Source organism: Ambystoma mexicanum, chromosome 4q (assembly GCF_040938575.1).
Source record: "Ambystoma mexicanum isolate Mex_15411 chromosome 4q, UKY_AmexF1_1, whole genome shotgun sequence".
In the NCBI taxonomy this organism is placed as follows: domain Eukaryota; kingdom Metazoa; phylum Chordata; class Amphibia; order Caudata; family Ambystomatidae; genus Ambystoma; species Ambystoma mexicanum.
The window spans coordinates 743,543,592-743,559,688 of record NC_090928.1 but is presented as its reverse complement, the minus strand read 5'-3'; the positions used below and the strand labels follow the sequence as shown (position 1 = coordinate 743,559,688).

The 16,097-nt window shown below is 45.6% G+C and overlaps 1 long non-coding RNA gene across 1 annotated transcript in view; it reads left to right on the top strand.

Annotated features, from left to right (window-relative positions):
• Nucleotides 1–16,097, top strand: part of LOC138467106 (uncharacterized) — a 280,174-nt gene that overhangs the window by 257,094 nt on the left and 6,983 nt on the right. The window contains exon 3 of the long non-coding RNA XR_011268038.1: nucleotides 12,553–12,613. This is a non-coding gene — a long non-coding RNA (uncharacterized lncRNA). The remainder of the gene's footprint in view (nucleotides 1–12,552; nucleotides 12,614–16,097) is intronic.

The window sequence follows — 16,097 nt, the reverse complement described above, 5'->3', positions numbered from 1 at the left end:
TACTTAACAATGTTCTTTGTCTTTACAGGTGCCGTTAGGCTGCTGAAGAGAAGGCCGCGAAGAATCCGTGAAAGCACAGATGGATCAGGTAAGCGAGCGCGGCTGCGAACGTGTTGCAACTTGCTAACCTTATGTTTCTTTTGCTTGCAGGTTCTGCCGGTGTCTGGATTCCTGGATGGTAAGTATAGTTCTCGTGTCTTTCTTCCACAGGTTGCTGAGCTGAAGCTGGAGATGTCACTGAAATGCTGGAGCTGACTCGGTGAGCGTCCTGCTGCAGATGCAGAATAACGCGAAGCACGTTTTTCCCAATCGGGTGTGGTTTAAATAGTGTTGGAGTGATTGGGTGTCTTCTTCCTCAGCCTCGCCCAGGTAAAAGAGTTCCTGTGTTCCAGAGCTAAGGAGTGGCACCAGCCCCACCCAGGTAAGAAAGTAGTCCCAGTTCAGGGAATAGTTCCTCCCAGCAGAAGGCTGGGGACTTCATCCTGCTAGCATTTGCAAAGGTGAGTATGCAGCATGGTCTGCTACAGGTAGGTCCACCCAAGCACCTTTGCAAGAATTATGAGCCCGGCGCCCCTGGCGCCGGGACTGAGGTTCCTTATGAGCCTGGCGCCAGCGCCAGGACATGGTCCAAAGGGCCCCAATAGGGGTTTGCTGGAGCCGGGGACTAGGGTCGTGAGCCTGCTTCTGGGGATGCTGGGCTTGACCTGGCTTCTCGGGAGCAGTGCTCATGACAGCACCCCTCCTCAAGGCCCCTCCCAAACTTGTCTTCCCCGAAGGTTTTTGCCTATTGGGCAAAGTTTGGTGGAATTTTCTGACTAGACGAGGAGCATGGACGTGGTCAGAGGGTTCCCATGATCGTTCTTGAGGTCCGTAACCCTTCCAGTCGATCAGATAGTATAATTTTGACTTGATGATCTTGGAGTCCAGGATGTTTTTAACCTCAAATTCAGGTTCTCCATTTACTTGAATAGGCTCTGGAGGTTTATTCAGTCTGGTTCCAGGTTGCATAGGTTTTAGTAGAGATACGTGAAACACCGGATGTATTTTCATGTGGGATGGCAAACCCAATATGCTGTAATTGGATATGGTCCCAGATATTTTGGGTTGAAGGTGTGAGGTCCTTTAAGTGATAAATGTTTGGTGGATAACCAAACTTGATCTCCAACCTGGTATTGAGGGGCGTCTCTTCGGTGTTGGTCTGCTCCCCTTTTGTACCGTTCTTTAGCCTGTTGTAGGTGGATTGTCGCTTCTTTGAAAGCTTGAGTGATAGCATTGTGAAGTTGGGGCGGGTCGAGATTGGAGGTTCGAGGATGAATCCCATATAAAATGTAAAAGGGACTTTTTCCGGTTCCTGAATGGATCGAGTTGTTGTAAGCATATTCGGCTATCCAAAGGATATCTTTCCAATTACTTTCCGACTGCTGTAGCATACAACGTAAATATTGTTCCAGAGTTTGGTTTGTCCTCTCAGTTTGTCCGTCGGTCTGGGGATGATGGCTGGTTGAAAGTCTCACATCGATTTGAGCTAAACGACAGCAACTTCGCCAAAAGTGAGAGATAAACTGGCTCCCCCTATCTGAGATCAAAACCGAAGGGAAGCCGTGCAATCTTACAATATTTTCAAGGAATTCCCGTGCTAGAACTGAAGCTGAAGGTAAGCCCTTTAGTGGAACGAAGTGGGCCATTTTAGAAAACAAATCTACAATTACTAGAATAGTGTTGTATCCGGAACAGGAGGGTAAATCGGTGATGAAGTCCATGGAGAGGGTATGCCAGGGATGTGGCGGGATGTCTAGCGGATGCAGGAGACCCGCTGGTCTTTCCTTCTGACCTTTGTTTTGGGCACACACACCACAGGACATCACAAACTCCTTTATGTCTTTTCTCCATGACGGCCACCAGAAGTGTCTCTTGACTTTTTCCGAGGTTTTGGCAATGCCTGGGTGGCCCTCCATCAAGGAATCATGGTAGCAAGAGATTACCTGTTTTTGTAAATCGGCATGTGGTAGGAATAGTCGTCCCTGAAAATAAGGCAGGTCTTTTTTTATGATGAAGTCCTTTCCCTTCAGTTGCCAGTTTTGTAAGTCCGAAGGGGTCACAAGTTGTTTAACTTTTGCGTCGATATCTTCGATGGATTGTGAAGAAATCAGGCCCAGGATTCTCTGTTCTGGAATTATTGGCACAGGTTCAGGATTGACAATATTATCTCCCATTGCAATCCGGGAAAGGGCATCCGCTTTGCCATTTTTGTTGCCGGGGCGATAAGTAATCACAAAGTCAAATTCGGCAAAGAAAAGTGCCCAGCGAAGCTGTCTGGAGGACTGAGCTTTGGCGGTTTTCAGGTATTGTAGGTTTCAATGGTCGGTGATTACCGTGACAGTGTGTTTGGCTCCAAGGAAATAGTGCCGCCAGGCCTTGAAAGCGGACTTAATTGCTAAAAGCTCTTTATCTGTGATGGTGTAGTTAATTTCAGGTGCCGAGAACTTGCAAGACCAGAATGCGAGACCAGAATGCCACGGGGTGCAATTGGTTAGTTTCCGGATCTCTCTGTGATAGAACCGCCCCCATTGCTAAGCTGGAGGCGTCGGTCTCAACGATGTAAGGGAGGTCTGGGCGTGGGTGTTTCAGTATGGGTGCTGAGGTGAACTTGGCTTTTAGCTCTTGAAAGGCCTGTTCTGCTTCTGTTGACCACTCGAAACATTTGTTTTTTCTTAAGAGGGCGGTGATGGACTGCACCACTCGTGAAAACTCTGGAATAAACCTGCGGTAAAAGTTGGCGAAACCTAACATGCTTTGGACACCTTTCACGGAAGTAGGTGATGGCCACTTGATGATAGCGTCCACCTTTCTCGAGTCCATGTGGACTCCTTTGGGTGTCAGAATAAAGAGTTTTTCAAGGACGGCTCTAACATGTTTCCGATGATCTGCTTCTGAAGATGAGTACACAAGGATGTCATCTATGTAGACGACTACGCAAACATCTATGAGTTCTCTGAGGACATCATTCATAAAATACTGAAACGCGGCTGGTGCATTGCATAGTCCGAAGGGCATCACTTGGTATTCAAATAGTCCATACTTGGTGCGAAATGCCGTCTTCCATTTGTCGCCTTCTTTAATCCGTACCAAGTGGTAGGCTCCCCGGAGATCTAGCTTTGTATAAATGCAGGCGTTCTTAACTTGGTCAAGGAGTTCCGGAATCAGAGGTAGGGGGTATCTGTTCTTTACCGTTATCTGGTTCAGGGCACGATAATCAATACAGGTTCTAAGGTCACCTTCTTTTTTAGGTACGAAGAACAGAGCCGAGGATGCAGGAGACTTTGATGGGCGGATAAATCCATTGACCAGGTACTGGTCCAGATACTGTCGCAAATGAAGATTTTCAGGCTCGGTAAGGGCGTAAATTCTACTACAAGGGGGAGTGGCTCCGGGTATCAGGTCTATTTGACAGTCGTAAGATCTGTGGGGAGGCAGGGTATTAGCCTGTTCCTTCTGAAAGACATCTTGGAATTCTTGATACTCTGAAGGCAATTGCGGTCCTTCGGATGTTGCTACCGCTAGGCCAATACTGGGTCGAGGATAACAAGTAGGTGCACACACTGGGAACTGTATCGTCTTTGCTCGCCAATCAATTTGAGGATTGTGTTTCTCCAACCAAGGAATCCCTAGAATTACTTGGAATTGAAGGGCCTTGATCACGTCGAACACAATTACCTCCTGATGCCCGTCTTGGCCTAGTATCGTCACTTCAGTAGTGGTATGGGTCACTGGTCCGGAGGCGATTTCCGTCCCATCCACCGTGGTAATGACGTCTTTAACCACCTTTGGACAAAGAGGTAAGTTCATCCTGGAAGCCAATTCGCGGTCCACATAATTTCCAACTGCGCGGCTATCAATGTATGCCTTAATTGCATGCAAACGATCCGGTTGCTCTGGGTTTACGAGGACCATTGGCATTATGAAGGGCGAGGTCAAAGAACTGGTTTTTACGCTCGGCAAGCGGACCTCTACACTTGTCGGGCGAGGTCGTTTCCCGGCTCAGGCTTTTCAGAACTCTTATCAGAAGCTCCCACTGTCTTCTTAGGTGGTTTCACCGGGCAATCTCGAAGAAAATGTCCTGAATTTCCACAATAGAGACATAGTTGCATTTGTCGTCTCCTGTCGCGTTCTTTCTGGGTTAGGGGACCCTTTACAACCCCAATTTGCATAGGTTCGACGGCTTCAACTCCTTTGGTGTGACTTTGAGGCTTAGGGAACACTCGTGTTTCAAACCTGGATCGATCCGCCTTTCTGTTTTGTAGTCTGTGATCCAATTGGACCACCAAATCAATGTACTCTGAACAATCCTGAGGAGGATTCACTACCTGGGCAAGGACGTCTTTGAGTTCGCCACGCAAACCCCTGTGAAAAAGCGTGATTCTTTTGTCCTCAGGCCATCTGGTTTCCATGATTAGCCTATTGAATGATGCAATGTAGGCCAAAAGATCTTGATTGCCCTGTCGTAGGGAAAGGAGTTCGTTGTCCAGGGCCTGCCCCTGGGAATGCCTTGCAAAAAGTCTTTCCATATTTGCCTGGAAGGTCGGGAAATCACAAAGGATCGGGTCATCCTGTGTAACCAGAGGGATCGACCAATCAGCGGCACTGCCGCTAAGATACGAAAGCACAAAGGCTACCTTAGTCTGGTCAGTCGGAAAGGCTGCAGGTCTACAAAGAAAGTGCAATCGGCATTTATTTATAAACACTGCAAACCTTTTAGGGTCACCAGAGAAGCGTTCAGGCGGTGCCAATGGCACATTTCCGGGTAGGTTGATTTGAACAGGATTGGCTGAAGCCGCTGGGATATAGCTCCCTCCTGAATTAGGTAGCAGGGTTTGCCCCGCTTGTGTCTGTAATAACTGTCTGGCGAGATCATCAGTTCGTTCTTTTGATATTATCAATTCCCTCCTAAGGGCATTCGTTTCCTGGCGGGCAGCATGAACTTCAGCTCTTAGTTCCCCTAATAACTGGGCCAGTTGGTCTGTGTCGGAAGTTTCCATAGCGCCTGGGTAGGAGGTTATTGGTAGGCTTCGCGTTCTGTAACGCTCACCTGATTCCCTCGGAGGCGCTGATCCCGGCTGGGCTGCTATCGTTTCTTCAATTGAGAAGCGTAGAGCTCGGACGACTCTCAGGACTGGAATTCCTCTTATCGAATGTCTGACTTGCAGGGTAAGTTTTCTGCAGGTGGAAGAAAAAGGGTTAATCACCGTTTGATGGGATTCCTTCTCCCACCAATCGCCAGTTTCTCCCACAGCCTAGCTTTCTACTTGTCTCGGCGAGCTCTCACCTTAGGCGTATAAATGCTGGGCTCTCCATCCTGCGACTTATGCAGGGGTGCGTGGGTTCCAGTTACGTCACTGGAGGTCCTCAAAGTCTTTTGTGGCCTTAGAAGTGGCACAGGTGCTGAGATGCCAAAAGGTGATGCCGCCGTTACTGCACGAGCGGATGCCAGTAGGTATAAAGAGTTTATAGTCTTGAAGAGATGGGCACCTTTAATGAAGTCTTTGCATTGTCTTTTTCAGGTGCCTGGATGCTGAGGGCGTGGTCACTGAGAGCGCGACACGTGCGGTTGTTCGTAGGTATGGGAATTTCAATGACACCTCAATAATGTCCCTTGTTTTCTGTTTTCAGGTCTTAAAATGTTGCGGGCGTTGTTCGTCCGTTGCCGTTGCACGTGCGAAGTACGTGAGTATAATGATCTGTGACCTTATTATAGCACCTCTAACAATGTTCTTTTCTTATTTGCAGGTGTCGGGACCTTGCGGGCGTTTTCCCAGTCGCGGATGCACGTGGGGAAACACGTAAGTGTTAGGCTTTCTTGCAGTCTTTTATGGCACTTAATAATGTCTTTTCTTGATTTCAGGTGCCGGGCTGCTGCGGTTGAAGAGATCGTAATACGCGCACAAAAGCAGGTAAGAAAAGTAAATGCGGCCGCCTTCACCCGATTCCTACTTAACAATGTTCTTTGTCTTTACAGGTGCCGTTAGGCTGCTGAAGAGAAGGCCACGAAGAATCCGTGAAAGCACAGATGGATCAGGTAAGCGAGCGCGGCTGCGAACGTGTTGCAACTTGCTAACCTTATGTTTCTTTTGCTTGCAGGTTCTGCCGGTGTCTGGATTCTTGGATGGTAAGTATAGTTCTCGTGTCTTTTTTCCACAGGTTGCTGAGCTGAAGCTGGAGATGTCACTGGAATGCTGAAGCTGACTCGGTGAGCGTCCTGCTGCAGATGCAGAATAACGCGAAGCACGTTTTTCCCAATCGGGTGTGGTTTAAATAGTGTTGTAGTGATTGGGTGTCTTCTTCCTCAGCCTCGCCCAGGTAAAAGAGTTCCTGTGTTCCAGAGCTAAGGAGTGGCACCAGCCCCACCCAGGTAAGAAAGTAGTCCCAGTTCAGGGAATAGTTCCTCCCAGCAGAAGGCTGGGGACTTCATCCTGCCAGCATTTGTAAAGGTGAGTATGCAGCATGGTCTGCTACAGGTAGGCCCACCCAAGCACCTTTGCAAGAATTATGAGCCCGGCGCCCCTGGCGCCGGGACTGAGGTTCCTTATGAGCCTGGTGCCAGAGGCGCCAGGACATGGTCCAAAGGGCCCCAATAGGGGTTTGCTGGAGCCGGGGACGAGGGTCGTGAGCCTGCTTCTGGGGATGCTGGGCTTGGCTTCGCTTCTCGGGAGCAGTGCTCATGACAGGGTGTCCATTCAAATGTCTCTAACTGGTAACTCTCCTGCAGAAACAGAAGGTTTTGAATTGAGAATCTACAACTACCAAAGGTCTAGTGGAGGCCCGCACGAAGTGTCAAAGTGGACATACGAGGGTCAAGCCAAACCCCTTGTACAAGCAATGGGCCTCATTATGACCCAGGCGGAATGGGTTTAACGGTGCCGGTAAAGGTGCTGGCGCCGTTAAACCCATTGCGCCCTATTACGAGGTTCCCTTGCGGGACCTGCTCTGGACGTCTGGTCAGACCAGAAGTTCTTTGCAGGTCCCGCAAGGGCACCAGGGAGCTAACAACAGGCCCGTTATTAAAGGGCCCATTGTTAGCTCTCTCCCCATTCCCATTGAGCCCTCTGGGGGCTCAAATGCGAATGGGGATGGGTAAATTGTATGAGGAATTACAGGGTCCTCCAAGGTTGGAATGGCGCAGTAATTCCTCATTCAAGGAACCCGGACCCAAGTTTGGAGGCAGCCAATGCCGCAAATGGCGGCATGCCTACCTCCAAACTCGTAATGAGGCCCAATGTCTTTGACACACTGTGAAACCGAGGTGAACTGTGTTATTTTGGACAAATGTGAACCCGACCGAGGGATGCCTACGAATTGTGGTGGACAGTGACCCACCCGTGAACATTGTGTTGACAAGCGTGAACCTGACTGAGGGATGTCCACAGTGAATGGTTGACATGAACCCGACCAAGGGAGGTGATTGTTGAGAAAGGATCAGAGCCTTGCTTAGGGGGATCCAGGAGCGTGGAGTAATGGCCCGTCATGAAGATTAACTGAAGGAACATTTTTATTGTTGTGTTAATTTTGATACATCAGGCCCTCTGAAGCAAGAGACTTAGTAGCAAAGAGACTTGGGCGCAGAAGGCCCTGATATTGGAAAGGAACTGCAAGCTTGTGCGGGTGAAGCCATGGAGTGAGCTGTGCTCAAGAGTCCCTTGTTGTCCCATGCTAAAAACATGGGGAAGGGAGACCCCGGCCATAACATCCTAACTTATCTTTTTGTGAACACTCTTTATTTTCTTGTGAGCATTATCCCACACTATTTTGTAGCATAGTGGTAAGGATTTGCAATCGTTTTTTTTGCAGTATAGGCCTTTCTTTTTATTAGACTCCACTAGGATTGTATTATTATTATTTGATGGTCGTAGCTTGCTCCCATTTTAGATTTAGGTTTAGATTAGGCATTTGTCTCACCCATTTTTACAGTTTAATAAACACCCTTGAACTGTGATCACTTTGGTCTGTCTTATCTTGATGCCATACCTCCCTTACACTCCCCTTCCACCCACTCCCTCTATAATAGGATCAGCCTAGGGAAAATTATAGAAAAAAAAAAAACAATCAAACTGTGCATTTTGCAACATACTTTAGGCAGGAAACTAGCTATGAACTTAAGCTATGCTGGCAGTTTAAATGCAAATAAGTCATGCTTGCAAATCGATATGCCCAAGAAACAGCCTCCCATCTAACATGTGATAAGATTGAGATTAGACCTGGGTTGAGCAATAAACAAAATAAACATGTCACCGAGATTTTGCAATCTCCAGGTCTAGACAGAAGAGTTATGCTTCCGGGTACATATTAGATTGCAGGGCTATGACCCAGGTTACAGAGATCTTACAGGTTCCTACAATAGACACCCCCTTAGTTTACACGTCTTTTCCAACCTCACGCCTTAGATGGCAGAGTTTATGTCGTCAAAACTTTAGATATGTCATATCATAGCCGAATGAGATACGATGTCACTACCACACATGCCTTATATTTGTCACGTCTGAGTATAAAACAGAAGACCAATTGCAATTATATTTGTAGACGTCCCTGTCGGCTCACAGGGAATGGTGGGAGAGACTTTTAGAGATATAGGGCCTCATTACGACCCAGGCGGTAAGGGGTTAACGGCGCCGTAAAAGGTGTTGGCGCCGTTAAACCCTTACCGCCTAATTACAAGGTCCCTTTGCGGGTCCCGTGCTTAAAGGCTGGTTTTACCAGCCATTAAGGAAGGAAGCCGCAAAGGGACTTTCGAGGTAATTACAGTACCGCATTTGCAGTACCGTAATTACCGCCTTCCCCATTCCCATTGAGCCCTATGGGGGCAAAAATGGGAATGGGGAAGGGCCAATGGTGAATGGGGAATTACCGCCCCGCCAACCTTGGAATGGGGCGGTAATTGCGCCATTCACCATGGCGGAGTTGGTAAAATACCGGCGTCAACTATGGCGCTAACAGCGCCATGGTTAACACCAGGGTCGTAATGAGGCCCATATTCACGGAAAATAAAAACACAACCAACATGTTAAAGAATACTTCAGAGGCTGCACAATTGGAAGTAGATTCTTAACACACATACACACACACGCAGACACAAGTACACACGTTCATACAGATGACCCAAAACAAACAGCCCCAACACACACGTTCATATGCAGATTTACAAGCACCAGACAGACACATACTCATAGACATGCGCACAGGTGCACACATCCATCTGGGCTCAATCATCAAACATCATCCTATCAGATACATACCTTGGGCTTTGGCAACATCTGGTTGAGCCTGGGCGAGAGGGCAACTACTGAATTGGCAACAGTATTATGTTGGTTCCACTTGGGCCCTGGATCTTACTCCACGTTCTTTGACGACAGTGTGAAATACCCTACTGTCTACCTACCGAGGCATTCATCCCATCTACGCAAGACGAAATTCCAGGTGTGCCCCTGCACAGTTTCTCCACATGTGTTACAATGTGGCTATATCGAATTCTCCCCACCCCACATTCACATGTGCTTTACATGCTTCTAGAGTGTCTACAGGCAACTATGCTTATGCCACACAGTCCATACAGCACTGGGAACAAGTTGAGTCTCAGAGCTGCCTTGAGTTTGAGCCTGCTCTGTACACCTTGGGGGGTCATTACGACACTGGCGCTAAGGCGTTAACGGCGCCATCAAAGGCTGCAGCGCCGTTAACCCCTTAGCACCTAATTACGAGGTCCCTTTGCGGGTCCCGACCTTAACGGCTAGTGTGGACCAGCCGTTAAAGTAGGGACCCACAAAGGGACTTTCGAGGTAATTACGGTACCACAATTTGCGGTACCGTAATTACTGCCTTCCCCAGTCCCATTGAGCCCTGTGGGGCAAAAATGGGAATGGGGAAGGGCCAATGTTAAATGGGGAATTACCGCCCTTCCAACCTTGGAATGGGGTGGTATTTCCCCATTTAACATTGGCGGACTTGTTACAATACAGCAGCAACCATAGTGCTAATAGCGCCATTGGTTTCCGCCAGTGTTGTAATGAGGGCCCTTGTGTGGAAGGATTGGGGAGTCTTGGTCCCACTGTTAATTCTGGATGAGCTGCTTCTGATGCGGTGGTCCATCAGTGAGCCAGCAGCTGGGCTTCATATGTCGCACCAAAAGTCTCCTAAAAGAACAGTTCACTGCAAAATTGGTGTGTAGAGTTTGCTCCTGTGTTTTCATGTTACAAACCGTTTCTCTTGGCTTGACTTTATGGACGAAGGACAGATTTCTTTGTGCTTGCCTCTTCCTTGGTTGGACATGTGAATTTCAAATGGTTTTCAGTAAATTCTATTTAAACGAACTCACATATCAATTTCTTGTGAAAATGGCCACAGGTTCAGATGACGAACAGAGAAAAGTGAATAGGTTGATAATTGGGTTTCTTGAACAAACTCCCCGAAATATCATTCAGTCGAAAGTTTGATAAGCATGGATTGTAGCTCACTGCCAAGCGGTGCAATAGTATCTTTGCAACATGTTGATGGCATTATGCCAGTCCATTGGGCACGTTGCCCAGTCACTCCACTCTTTAGGAAGTGATGCTGAGTAACAAGCTGCTATTCGAGATTTATATCGACCCTTGTATGGGACTTTTTTCCCGTCCCTACAGCCAGCGGCATACTCATTTTTCAATGCATTTCTGCTGAAAACAGTTTAATAACTTGAATCCAAGGAAGCATAATTATTTCAATCTATCGCATTTTAATACCAACTAAAAGAGGTCTGTGCCTGAATAATGTATTTCATCTTCATGAGAACAATTGATTTGATCTGAACTGTTCCCATTTCGCCACCACTGAAATAATTAATTTCTATTGACTTTAATTGATGCAATCATTTGGCAGCTGCTCTCAATATTAAATGCCATATACTGAATTTTGTTATTTACGGTTTCCAAATGCTGCACCCCAGTTGATGTGCTGTATCAAGGGTATTAGCTCTTATCTGATTTCAATGTTCACTCTTCTTAAAGACCCATCTTGCATCTGCTACATCACAGCTTTAATGATAGAACTGCCAGGATTCGGTGAATAGTACGGTAGCGCGGCTGCTCTGCGCTTTATGTAGATATCTCCTCTTATTTATCTCGGTTAACTAACCAAGTGGTGCAGTCAAATGCTTTAACATAGACGTGCATACAGCAATAAACGAAAGAAAGCATGTTGCTAGATTTAACTACTTTGTTATTCCCACTATGCACTGTCTCAACAGGTGGAAAATGCATACATATGCATCCATCCCAAGGATGCTTCTTAACTCTGGATAGAGCCAATGGTTCCTTTTGTTTGGAATTCCATTCATTACTATGCTGATTTAAGCATACTTTTAAATGGTGCAATACACGTTTCATTTTATTGTTTTATTAATGCTTATGTCTAATACAATTAAGCCTTTTGCACACAAATAACACTAAATACAATAAAGCTAAAACAACTAATTATCAATTGCTTATAAAATCAAGAACGAAAACAAAACAAAAAAAGAGCATTTAAAATCATCGATTAATTCATGTACTACTAATTCATATTGTACTAATCACTAATAAATCCCTATACAAATTGCATTATTAAAACAAATAAAAACAACCCTTCAGATTAGTTTAGTTGGCCACCTCAGTATCGTGTCCGTTCTATGCAATTGTGTCTTTTATGAGTTTGCTCAAACAGTGTGCCTTGGATGCTCTCCCAGGCACGTATTGTGGCTGCAGTAATCACAAGGGACTCTGCCGCCACAATTGTAGACCAACACTGGTCTGTTACCATGCTGCCTAGGCATGTACAGAAACGCTCAAAACCCTTTAGATAAAGGTGATAGCCTTCTCACATTCCATCAAAATGTGCCTGCTAGTTTCTATAGCATTGGTGCACACGCAACATAGGGCCTCATTACAATAGTGCCAGTCTGGAAAAACTGTGCCGGTAAGCTTACCGGCACCGTTGTTTCCGGGTCGGCACACTACAACTCTGCAGGTGGGTGCTGTCCCACCCGCCAGGGTCAGACCTGCCGGACGGAATGGCACCCGCTTGCACCGGCAGATTCCCATGGAGTCCTACAGGACTCCATGGGAATGGGGACTAACAAAATTACTGGCGCCTGATTTCCCGGCCACCGGACTCAGAATATCCCGGTGGCACCGGGAAGTCAGGCGCTGGTCATTTTTTACGGGTCCGGCGGAAACCCGGCGGTAGCACCGGCAGGATTACCCCCGGACCCGTAAAGAGGCCCATCATCTTTTTTTACATTGATTGTTCTGCCATGCACCAATGTGTTCCATTACCGGAAAAATGTTAAAGGGCAGATACATGATAAAACGTCTTAATGTGTGTGAATGTATCTCAGGTATCTGTGTGGCTTATGATGTTCAAATCCATGTTTAACATACTCTACATAATGCTGTTTTGCCTCTAATATGCCAATAGTTCTCACTCTGTCCCATTCCTGAGGCTTGGGCTTTAGTTCATGTAAATAGAAACCAATCTATGTTATTAGTTTCCCAGGGGTTGAATAAGGAGGAAGCCCCAAGTTCCATTCTCAAGGAAGCCACAGGAACAGTCGCAGGTAAGCTCAAAAGTGACTTGAGTATTTGTCCTTCTAGTTTATCTAGCCAACCCACATGTTTTTCAGGAACCGTTCCTAAGCCATATAGAATACATGTTATGACTGCTTTGGTATACACGTCCAGTAATTTCTCTACAGAATCTCAACCTACTCTCTTAATAAATCCCTTCAATACCAACCAACGTTGAATCACTTTGGCTTTGACATAGGCATAGTAATGAGAGGATGTAGGAAAACTGTAGAAAGGTAGTCCAAGATAAACATAACCTGCTCAAATTGTATATCTTTAATATACCAGCTAAACCTGGTAGCCTCACAAACTTTACTCTGAATGTGCCTAATCTTGGTCTTTACATAGTTGATCTTCAAACTGTTAGCATCCGCAAAATGAGCACGGATATCTATAGCTTTGTGTAGGCTAAGTGGAGTTTTGGTCAAGCAAGACCGTATCATCCGTATCATCTGCAACCCCACAAATATGTGGTAGAAAGGTCTGTGTCGTGATTTGTTTCTCCCCCATGTCAGCCACATAGAGGTTGAATAACAGAGCCACAAGAACGCAACCTTGCTTCCATCCCCTATTGGTTGGCATAGGGCAGAAACATCCCTGTCTTGCGCTAGACGGGATGTGACAGATGTGCCAGTATATAGGGTCTTGATGAAGTGCAGAAGATATCTATCAATGCCCCATTTTTCTAGTTAAGACCATAAGATGTAGCCGTCAGCACAATCAAATGCTGTCATATAATCGCCAAAACATCGAAAAAGGTTGCAATCACTCCCACTTAGCACATCCGCTGCTAACAAACGTGAAACTCACACAGCCTTTTTGGTAGAACTAATGGGGTTTAAGCTACTTATTATCACTAATACATTTGTTCAACAATTGTAATAGAATTGTAGCAAAAATGTTGCTGCTCGTATCGAGCACGGCAACTAGTCTATAGTTGGTAGGGTCTGTGCGGTGGCCACATTTGTGTATCGGGACCAGTATTGAACTCAATCCAACTCTGAGGGAGCTCTCCCAGTGTACATATTTTGGTCTACATTTCATGCAGAAGTCAGTACAACATTGGCTATCTCACCCGAACCCTGAGGCCCTGGATGGTTTTAATCTTGCCAAGATGTCAACAATGTCACTGATTTCAATATTCAAATTAGTGTGAGACCACACAATTCTATTACCCTGGGCATTGACCAACGTCTTGCCTAATTCTACCTTCCTGTTCTTGTGAGAATATACTTAAAAGGTAGCTTTCATCATTGAGTGATCACTACAATTTCATACTTCAATGTTTTACTGTGCAAAGTATCCATAAAATATATTCTGTGCAAACATGAAGTACTGCGCCCATTTGTCCATGTTGTAGAGGAGGAGCCAAAAGCCTCTACCAGAAGTCCTGCCCCTAACTTGCCTATCTGTTGAGAACCAAAAATAGTGACAAAGGCAACACCTGTAATGATGCCTATAACACAAGCAGCATTTGAAGCAAAGTATCCATTAAGGAAACCATTCTTTATGTATTCAAGAAAAGCTGACAGCCTAGTGGGAAGGATCCCTGAAAAGCATGTGAAGGCGGATGAAAGAAGAGACTGGTGATGTCACTGGAACAAAGTGACACACCTCAGAAGAGATGACAACAGAGAAGATGGATAGACCATATACAATCTGATGACGAAGTTAAGAATCGAGTAAACTTTCATATGCAGAATGAACATTGCACGTGTAAAGCCCGAAAAAAAATTAAAACCATTTTATAATTGTACAGACGCAGTAACGCAAGTAGACGAAGTAATCATAAGGCTGACTATACATAATGAATAGTTCAAGCGGTGTCGCCAAGGTATGTATATGCATAGGAATCTGGAAGTGCCACATCGTACTTTAGCAAACTAAAAACACTGTGAATAGAACAACTTTAATTGTGGTACAGCAGAATAAGCCTGACTGGAGATGGAAGGTGAATTGAGAAGGTCTACCTGACCCAGTGTCAAGGATTGTGGCAGACAAGAAACTGGTTATCTATCGTGGAAAGATACCATGAACGAGAATGCGAGAGCCGAGCTCCTTTTAAGGTGCGGCATAATGACAATAAGTTATATTCATTAAATGGTATTAAATACAACAAAGGAGCTCAAAACGTGGTCTCCAGTCACATGGTCAGATGAAAATAGACTTTGGGCAAGCTAACCCGAGACCGGAAGATAAAGCCATGCTCAAACTCCCTTTTATTCCCAGGAGCAGTGATACTTACAAGGCCAAGTTGACAAGACTATTCTCATGGCAGACAGCTTGAGTGATGATAGATGATGGGCTAATTGGGTGAGGAGGCATGGTCAAGTCCGACCCACCGGCACCTCGGGTACCAGCTTGCATGCTGCAACGAGTGGAATATTCCACAAGAGTGCACGTGTGCCGACCAATTATAAAGGGCCATGTACCAAAGAGCCCTATAGTTTAGAGATCCAATAAGAGGTTGTGTATTTGATGATGCTCACAATGACTTGCACTAGGGGTGGGCAGAGTTCTTCACCTGACAGTAGAGATCCAATTACAACACCAACCCCCATAGAAAGTATAAGTAGATGTTTCCCGTTACCCAATCACAGTGCCAGATAGGTTTTCTTAGTTTGCCACATAGTATGATGTCAATGATGATCAGTTTTTAGTATAGAAGTGTGTTATTTATAAAATATGTTGAGATCTTACTGCATGACATCCGATGATGTGCGTTGTACTCCCTTTTTTATATAATAGTTATTAAAACAGCTAACATCTTTGCCAACTTCCAGAGTTGGTTTTATTATTGATGTTTGAATAATGTCTGCATCCCCACCCACCCTGTAGAGTTTTACCTCGTTTTAAAGGACCTAAGGGTTCAATGTAACATCCTCCAACAGAGTTTCATTATTCCTTTGCAGCAATGGTATGAGATTAAATTGCAACAATACTTCCGACCACCTCCAGCACTTCTGTATTAGTACTCAAGCATATTCAGAGAGCAGCCTCCTTTGGTCATCCATTATGTCATCACTTGCCAGTTAATACACAACGCATTAAAATCATCAGCAATCATTATGCTTCCCTTAGGTTTCTTTACCATCCATGTTGTCAATAGCTCCACCACCCATTGCAAGAGTGAAACAGTATGCATTCCATCTGGGGGATCATATACATTTAATGTTAAGGTACTGGTGTTCCAATCAAGCACGTTCTTAGTTTTGACTGATAACCATTGTCACAAACTGCTCCAATATTATACCTGACTGACTCGTAGCCTTACCTGAGGCCTATACACAGGCCACCCTTACGTCTCCCCATCCAAGCACTGATAGCTGGTTGGACAAATGTTGATTTGATAGCCATCCATTGAAAAAGTCAACTTCAGACCGGTTTCTAGTAGCATGAAATTATCAGTCGTGGCAAGAGCAGCATAGCCAATTGGTTGTGTAGTAAATTATCTAAATCACCTTGTGTTCCAGG